We start from the raw sequence: 7733 nt of genomic DNA, 5'->3' as shown, positions 1-7733 counted from the left end.
CTCTCTCTCTCCGCTCATCTCTCCCTCTCTCCTCCTCTCTCTCTCCCTCCGCCTCCTCTCTCTTCTCTCCTCTCTCCCCCCTCTCCTCCCTCTCCCCCTTCTCCTCCCCTCTCTCTCCCTCTCTCTCCTCTCTCTCTCCTCTCTCTCCTCTCTCCCCTCTCCTCCTCTCTCCCTCCTCTCTCCTCTCTCTTCTCCTCTCTCCTCTTCTCTCCTCTCTCTCTCTCTCTTTCTCTCCCTCCCTCTCCCCTCTCTCTCCTCCCTCTTTCCCTCTCTCTCTCTCTCTCTCCCTCTCTGCTCTTTCTCCTCTCTCTCTCCTCTCTCCTCCTCTTCTCTCCTCTCTTTCTCTCTCTCTCCTCTCTCTCTTCTCCTCTCTCTCTTCTCTCTCTCTTCTCGCTCTCTCTCCTCTCCTCTCCTCTCCCTCTCCCTCTCTTCCTCTCTCTCTCTCTCTCCCTCCTCTCTCCTCCTCTCTCTCCTCTCTTCCTCTCCTCCCTCTCTCTCTCTCTCTCTCTCACCCCTCTCTCTTCTTTCTCTCTCTCTCTCCCTCTCTCTCTCCCTCTCTCTCTCTCCTCCCTCCTCCTCTCCTCTCCTCTCTTCTCTCTCCTCTTCCACTCTCTCCCTCCTCTCTCTCTCTCCTCCCCTCTCTTCTCTCCTCTCCTCCCTCCCTTCCTCCTCCTCTCATCTCTCTCTCCTCTACTCCCTTCTGCCCCTCCTCTCTTCCATCTCCCCTCTCCTCTCTCTCTTCTCCTTCCTCTCCTCTCCCTCCTCTCACTCTTCTCCTCCTCCTCTCCTCTCTCCTCTCTCTCCTCTCCTCCTCTCCTCCCTCCTCCTCTTCCCTCTCCCTCTCTCCTCCTCCCTCTCCTCCTCTCCGGCTCCCTCCTTCCTCTCTCTCCTCCTCCTCCTCCTTCTCTCTCTCCCCTTCCCTCTTCTCTCCCCTCTCCTCTCTTCTCCCTCTCTCTCCTCTCTCTCTCCTCCTCCCCCCTCCTCCCTCCTCCTCTCTCTCTCCTCTCTCTCTCCCTCTCCCCTCTCGCCTCTCTCTCTCCTCTCTCCTCTTCTCCGTCTCTCTCCCTCCCTCCCTCTCTCTCTCTCTCTCTCTCTCCTCCTCTCTCTCTCTCCTCTCTCCCATCTCTCCTCTCTCCCTCTCCTCTCCCTCCTCTCTCTTCTCTCTCTCTCTCCTCTCTCTCTTCTCTCTCTCACTCTCCTCTCTCTCTCCTCTCCTCCGCCTCCTCTCTCTCCTCTCTCCTCTCTTTCTCTCTCTCGCTCCCTCTCTGCTCTCCTCTCTCTCCTTTCCCTTCTCTCTCCTCTCTCCCCCCTCTCTCTCTCATCTCTCTCCTCCTCTCTCTCCTCTCTCTCCCTCCTCCTCCTCCTCTCTCTCTCACCCTCTCTCCTCTCCCTTTCTCTCTCCTCTCCTCCTCTCTCCTCTCTCTCCTCTCTCCTCTCCTCTTCTCTCCTCCCTCTCCTCTCCTCTCCTCTCTCTTCTCTCCTCGCCCTCTCTCTATCTTCCACTCTCCTCTCTCGTCTCCCTCTCTTTCCTCCTATCATCTTCTTCCCTTTGCTCTCTCTCTCTCTCTCTTCCCTACTCTCCTCACTATCTGCTTCTCTCTCCTCTCTCTCTCACTCCTACCGCTCTCTCTCCTCTCCTCTCTCTCACTGCTCTCTCGCTCCCTCAATCTCGCTCTCTCGCTCTCGTTCTTCATCCTTTTCCTCGCTCTCTTCTCTCCTCTCTCATCTTCTCTCCTCCACTCTCCTCTTCCCGACCTTCTCTCTCTCTCTCTCTCTCTCTCTCTCTCTCTCTCTCTCTCTCTCTCTCTCTCTCTCTCTCTCTCTCTCTCTCTCTCTCTCTCTCTCTCGGTCCCACGTATCACAACTCACCAGGTCTAGGTGGCAGTTTGGACCTGTAATCCTTTGGGAAGTTGATGATGTCACAGGCGCTTTCATCTGTTTTGTCTTGGCAATCGAACTTGAGGTCACATCGCTTGCTGAAGTCGACGCAGAAGCCATCGGAGCAAGTGAACTGGCTGACTGTGCACGAGGACAGCGTCAGAACGCGGCGCCCCGATTCCTGACGACACACTGGGTGCTGGGAACGATTGGCACAGGGCGTTAGAGTACTATTCACGCGGCCAGTATTTTATTTCCTTCATTTTACTTATTTATTCATATTTATAGTCCCTTTATCTATCATTGTCATCGATCACTTTATAAAATTTTGGTTCATTATAGTCAGGACACGATCAGAGCTCACCTGCAGTTCAGGAGAGCCTCACCGACGGGTAGTTGAGGTCGACTGTCGTCCGAGGCTGAGCGTCGCCATTGTGTGGTGTTTGGTGAAGGTGTTGGACCACCGTCCAAACTGCCGCCCGCCGGGTCCAGCCGCTGCCCGCACGCGTACACCGCCGGTAGCCGCGGAACGACAGCGGCGACGGAACTAGGTCCAGGTAGTGCATGCGCTGGGGGGAGGGAGGAGGAGGGGAAAATAATGCGAACAAATGTGCGAAAAGTACGAATGATTACGAAGAAATGAAGAAGCACTTGACGATTCATTCAATGAATACAAATCATCATTCAATCTCTTTTCTTTCATCCTTCCGCCCATCATTCATATTATTCATATTCTTCCCTCTCACTAGTCCTCTCACGTCCACACTCTCTTTCACCAGTCCTATCACGCCCATACTTCCTTTCGCCAGTCCTCTCACGCCCACACTCTCTCTCACCAATCCTTCTTCTCCCTCTCACCTCCTCCTCCTCCTCCTTCCTCTCACCTCCTCCCCCCTCTCACCTTCTCCTCGCCCTCCCCCCTCTCACCTTCTCCTCGCCCTCCCCCCTCTCACCTCCTTCTCCTCTCTTTCTCCTCCTCCTCCTCCTCCCTCTCATCCCCTTCTCCTCTCCCCTTTCACCTCCTCCTCGTTCTCCCCCCTCTCACCTACTCCTCCTCCCCCCTCTCACCTTCTCCTCCTCCCCCCTCTCACCTCCTCCTCCTCCTTCCTCTCACCTCCTCCTCCTCCTGCTCCCTCTCATCCCCTCCTCACCCCTCTCATCCCCTCCTCACCCCTCTCATCCCCTCCTCACCCCTCTCATCTCCTCCTCGTCCTCCCCCCTTTCACCTCCTCCTTCTCCTCCTCTTCCCCCCTCTCACCTCCTTCTCGTCCTCCCCCCTCTCACCTCCTCCTCCTCCTCCTCCTCCCCCCCGTCTCACCTCCTCCTCGTCCTCTTCCTACCTCTCACCTCCTCCTCCTCACAGATGCCCCTGAGCGTCCACGTGGTGCTGGCGAAGGCGTGGCAGGCGGAGCAGCTGTGCTTCTGGCAGTCGGTGTCCTCGAGGCCCTTCTGGTGCAGGCGGATGCAGTTCTGGTACTTATCGCCGTCGGGGTTGTTGACGCGGAAGGGGAGCGCGCTCTTGGTGGGGGGGTTGAGAGGAAGGGGGGTCAGATAAAGGGGTTTTAAGGTGCTTTTTTTTAGGGGGGGAGGGGGTTTTGTCTTTATTGGATTTTATCTTATTTTGTTGTGTTTTATCGTATTTTGAGGGTGGGGGAGGTCGAAGGGATTTTTGTGCTTTTGGGTTTTTATCTTTTTTTCTTTTGGAGAAGGTAATTGGAGTCTTTTGCTTTTGCTTTTTCTTATGTATTTCTATTTATTATTCATATGTCCATTTTGATCACTTTTTTCACTTTTTCGCTTATCATTCCTTCCTTTCTACTATCATTGTATATCATTATACCTTCATAATAAATCATACATTCCATTCCCTTCTGCTTAGCATTTCTATCTTCATTTTTATCAATTCTTCACACCTTGCACTGACTCGCTTTACCATTCTTCAATAAATGCACAATGCAACTGACTGCCACTCACTTCTATCGAAAACCTACCGTATTAAGCGAGTCTCCGGTGAAGGGGTTGCGCCACACGTCTTCTCGATCCTCGTCCGTTACTCCCGCCCACTGACGATCACACTCTGGCGAGGAGGAATCTGTTATAAATTCAAATTCATAATCGAAACCGGGAAGTTATCGTTTCAAATTTTATTTTCAAAATCAATTCCAAAGAGCTATCAGGAGAGAGAGGGTGATAGATAGATAGATAGATAGATAGATAGATTGGTAGATAGATAGATAGATAGATAGAGATAGATAAATAGATAGATAAATAGATAGATAGATAGATAGATAGATAGATAGAGATAGATAAATAGATAGATAAATAGATAGATAGATAGATAGATAGATAGAGAGAGAGAGAGAGAGAGAGAGAGAGAGAACCAACCAGCCAGACCGACAGAGAAAGAGGTAAATAAAGAAACGCAAATCATAAAAAAAAAATAAAAAATACAAATTAAAACGAATACTGAAATAAACAAATAAAATAAACATAACACAAATAAATGAAAAAAATTAAATTAAGAGAACCCCCCTTCCCCACCCAACCCCACCCAACCCCACTCCACAGCTTGCCCAACCGACCTTCAACGCCCTCGAAGTGTCCAATCTCCTTCCGAATCTCCGCGGGCGTGTCCGGCACCGCGATCGTCCCACCAAGACCCCGGCGCACGAAGCCAGCGTAGGGGAACCGTAGCAGAGGCAGAGGCAAACCGTTACCTTCCCCCGGGACACACCGACTGGCATAACTCCTCCAGGGGGAACCGTTACTGTGGCAAGGGGGGGGGGTATGGGGGAGGAGAGCAGGAGCAGGAGGAGGGGGAAGAGGGGGAAGAAAGAATGAAGGGAGGAGAGGGTAAGAAAGAGAAAGAGAGAGGAGGGGAAGGCGGGGGAGGAGGGAGGAGTATGAGATAATGAGAAGAGAGAGAGTGAGGAGGGTAAGGGAAGGAGGAGAGAAGCAGAGGAGGAGAAGGGATGAGGAATCTGATAATATGTGGAATCGTGCCTTGACCCATGACGAGATTCTTCGCGTTGCCACCTGCGAGGTCGACCTTGAGGGTGACCTTATGGCTTGGTCTAAGGACTGGAACATGTATGATATTGAGGAGGAGGTGAGGCCTGAATCGATTTTTTGTTTGGTTGTTTGTTTCATTTAGGTGATTGGAGAATTCTAGGTCAAGAGTACGATGCTCTTTTCCTTTCCTTGTCAGAAGTATTTAATGCCAACTTATTTTTTTTTCTTCTTCTTTTCCTTTGTCACTTTCCATTTTCTTTAACCTTTTACCTCCTCTTTCTTACTGTATTTATTACATTTTTATTTTTTATTTTATTTTTTTACCGTGTAACTCTTTCAACTTTTTTGTTTGCTGGCTTGCCCGTTGCTTGAATTTTATGCGTAATCAATTATTTGTGTATATTTGCTTTGCTTTCGTCATTAATTTTCTTGTTTCTGATTTGCTGTTTCCATTATCTTGATTTTTCCATTTTATATCTTTTCGTATTGCGTCTTCCTTTTTTCTTTACTTATTTTCCTTTTTCTCCTCTTCCTTTCTCTTTACTTCCTCCTTATTTCTTCCCTCTTTCCTTATTTCTCCTCCACCTTTTCATCCTCCCTGTTCTTCCCTTTCGTCCTTTCTTTCACTCCGTCCCGTTTCCTCTTCCACCTTTTCTCATTCCTTTACTTCCTCTTCGACCCTTCCTTTTCCTCTGTTTATTCTCCTTTCTTTCTCTCTACTTTCACCCTCTTCCCTCCTCCTCTTCTGTTCCTCTTCCTCTTCATTCGTCTTCTTTTCCTCTTTCTCTTCCCTCCTCTTCTTCTTATTCTCCTCTTCCTCATCCATTCTCCTCCTCTTCTTCTCTCCTCCTTCCCTTCCCCTCCTCACCTCTCTCTCTTCTCATATCCTCCTCCTCCTCCCTCCTCCCCCTCCTTCCCCCTCCTCCTCCCTCTTTCTCTTCCTTCCCCCTCCTCCTCCCTCTTTCTCTTTCTTCCCCCTCCTCCTCCCCTTCCTTCTTTCTTCCCCCTCCTTCCCCCTCCTCCTGCTCCTGCTCCTCCTCCTCCATACCCCCCCCCCTTGCACAGTACGTCCCCCTGGAGGAGTTATGCCAGTCGGTGTCCCGGGGGATGGTAACGGTGCCTCTGCCTCTGCTACGGTTCCCCGACGCTGTCTTCGTGTGCCGGGGTCTTGGTGGGACGATCGCGGTGCCGGACACGCCCGCGGAGATTCGGAAGGAGATTGGACACTTCGAGGGCGTTGAAGGTCGGTTGGGCAAGCTGTGGGGTGGGGTTGGGTGGGGTTGGGTGGGGAAGGGGGGTTCTCTTAATTTCATTTTTTTCATCTATTTGTGTTATGTTTATTTTATTTGTTTATTTCATTATTCGTTTTTTATTGTATTTTTTATTTTTTTTTTATGATTTGCGTTTCTTTATTTACCTCTTTCTCTGTCGGTCTGGCTGGTTGGTTCTCTCTCTCTCTCTCTCTATCTATCTATCTATCTATCTATCTATATATTTATCTATCTATTTATCTATCTCTTTATAGCTAGTTTTACTATCTAGGTTTCTATCTCATCTTCTATAGTTATACTATTCAATCTAGCTATTCTATCTTGTCGACTAGCATCTCCCTCTCTTCTCCTGAGTGCTCGTTGGAATTGAGTTGGAAATATAAAATTTATTCGTTAACGTCCTCCCGGTTAGATGTAGGAAGGGATTTTATAACAGATTCCTCCTCACCAGAGTGTGATCGTCAGTGGGCGGGAGTAACGGACGAGGATCGAGAAGACGTGTGGCGCAACCCCTTCACCGGAGACTCGCTTAATACGGTAGGTTTTCGATAGAAGTGAGTGGCAGTCAGTTGCATTGTGCATTTATTGAAGAATGGTAAAGCGAGTCAGTGCAAGGTGTGAAGAATTGATAAAAATGAAGATAGAAATGCTAAGCAGAAGGGAATGGAATGTATGATGTATTATGAAGGTATAATGATATACAATGATAGTAGAAAGGAAGGAATGATTAGCGAAAAAAGTGAAAAAAGTGATCAAAATTGACATATGAATAATAAATAGAAATACATAAGAAAAAGTAAAAGCAAAAGACTCCAATTACCTTCTCCAAAAGAAAAAAAGATAAAAACCCAAAAGCATAAAAATCCCTTCGACCTCCCCCACCCTCAAAATACGATAAAACACAACAAAATAAGATAAAATCCAATAAAAACACCCCCCCCCCTAAAAAAGCACCTTAAAACCCCTTTATCTGACCCCCTTTCCTCTCAACCCCCCCTCCCCCCCACCTAGAGCGCGCCTATCCCCCTTCGGCGTTCAACCAACCCCGACTGTGGGGGAAGGGATAAGTACCAAATAACTGCATCCGCCTGCACCAGAAGGGCCTCGAGGACACCGACTGCCAGAAGCACAGCTGCTCCGCCTGCCACGCCTTCGCCAGCACCACGTGGACGCTCAGGGGCATCTGTGAGGAGGAGGAGGTGAGAGGGAGGAAGAGGACGAGGAGGAGGTGAGACGGGGGGGAGGAGGAGGAGGTGGTGAGAGGGGGGAGGACGAGAAGGAGGTGAGAGAGGGGAAGAGGAGGAGAAGGAGGAGGTGAAAGGGGGGAGGACGAGGAGGAGATGAGAGGGGTGAGGAGGGGTGAGAGGTGAGTGGATAAGAGGGTGAGAGGGGATAAAGGGAGCAAGGAGGAGTAGGTGAAGAAGGAGGAGGAGGAGGTGAGAGGGGGGAGAGGAAAAGTTGAGAGGGGGAGGAGGAGTAGGTAGAGGGGGAGAAAGAGGAGAAGGTGATAGGGTAGAGGAAAGGGGATGAGAGGGAGGAGGAGGAGGAGAGAAAGAGAGGAGAAGGAGGAGA

General features: G+C 49.9%; 1 pseudogene; it reads left to right on the top strand.

The window, feature by feature from the left end:
* Positions 1-4966: 4966 nt before the first annotated feature.
* The window catches only part of LOC147470796 (uncharacterized), a 10728-nt pseudogene continuing 7961 nt past the window's right edge, over positions 4967-7733 (top strand).

Source organism: Penaeus japonicus, unplaced genomic scaffold, assembly GCF_977035675.1.
Source record: "Penaeus japonicus unplaced genomic scaffold, GWHDUDI00000001_assembly GWHDUDI00000012, whole genome shotgun sequence".
Taxonomy (NCBI): Eukaryota; Metazoa; Arthropoda; class Malacostraca; order Decapoda; family Penaeidae; genus Penaeus; species Penaeus japonicus.
This window is presented reverse-complemented; position numbering and strand designations above follow the sequence as displayed.